General features: G+C 40.2%; 1 non-coding gene across 1 annotated transcript; it reads left to right on the top strand.

The window, feature by feature from the left end:
• Positions 1-240: 240 nt before the first annotated feature.
• LOC141624835 (small nucleolar RNA R71) lies at positions 241-347 on the top strand. The gene has a single exon (XR_012534639.1). It is a non-coding gene; the product is annotated as a small nucleolar RNA R71 (small nucleolar RNA).
• The last annotated feature ends 701 nt before the right edge of the window (positions 348-1,048 follow it).

Below are 1,048 nucleotides of genomic sequence, written 5' to 3'. Positions count from 1 at the left end.
TCAATGTGAGCACTAAGTTGAGCACCCAATTGAGTAACGGAGTCCACTTCATGCTTTCCTCCTCTAGTAGCCTTGCGAGGTCTACTATATTGTGAGTTATGGACCGCCATTTCCTCAATTTTGTTCCAAGTTTGATTATCATCAACTTCGGTGAACATTCCATTTGATCCCATGTTGAGAATGTTCCTTGAATCTTCATATAGACCGTTCCAAAATTGTTGTACCAATAACCACTCGCTAAGTCCATGGTGAGGACATGAGAGACAAATTCCTTTGAACCGCTCCCAAGCTTCATACAAATATTCTTCATCCTTTTGCTTAAAACCCGTAATTTGAGCTCTTAGCATGTTAGTCTTTTCCGGTGGGTAGAATTTTTTGTAGAAAGCTAGAGCCAACTTCTTCCAAGAATCAATTCCGAGAGTGGCCTTATCAAGGCCCTTCAACCATTGTTTCGCGGTGCCAATTAGAGAAAAAAGGAAATAAGACCCATCGAATTTGGTCTTGAGTTACACCGGTTTGAGAAATCGCATCACAATAGTCACAAAAGGTCTCCATATAAGAGTGAGGGTCTTCACTAGGCATCCCCCCAAATTGGCTCCTTTCGACTAATTGGATAAATGCGGATTTAGCAATGAAATTTCCGGTCAAATGTTGTGGTGTGGGAGTACCATTGGGTAGGTTCTCCTCGGTGGGTACGGAATGTGATGAAAACTTAGGCATTGTGGGTTGATTTTGTGTTGTATTTTATGTTGGGTTCTCCTCACCTTCTCTTGCAAAAGGGTTGATGAACTCAATAGTTGGTTGAATATCTACAACCTCACTAATACCTCTCAAATTTCTCCTAGCAAGTCTTCTATTGGTTGTCAAAGTTTTTTCAATTTCACGATCAAAAGGTAACAAATCACCTTGTGACCTTCTAGACATGCAAAATATCAAACAACTTGAAAACAATTAGAACAAACCTTGAGGAGTTTTACTTCCTCAAGGCAAAGAAAGACACAACTAATATAAGAAAATCTAAATCAAGATAACACCGTCCCCGGCAACG

Source organism: Silene latifolia, chromosome X, assembly GCF_048544455.1.
Source record: "Silene latifolia isolate original U9 population chromosome X, ASM4854445v1, whole genome shotgun sequence".
In the NCBI taxonomy this organism is placed as follows: Eukaryota; Viridiplantae; Streptophyta; class Magnoliopsida; order Caryophyllales; family Caryophyllaceae; genus Silene; species Silene latifolia.
The sequence above is the reverse complement of the archived record's forward strand: the minus strand, read 5'-3'. Positions and strand labels throughout refer to the sequence as shown.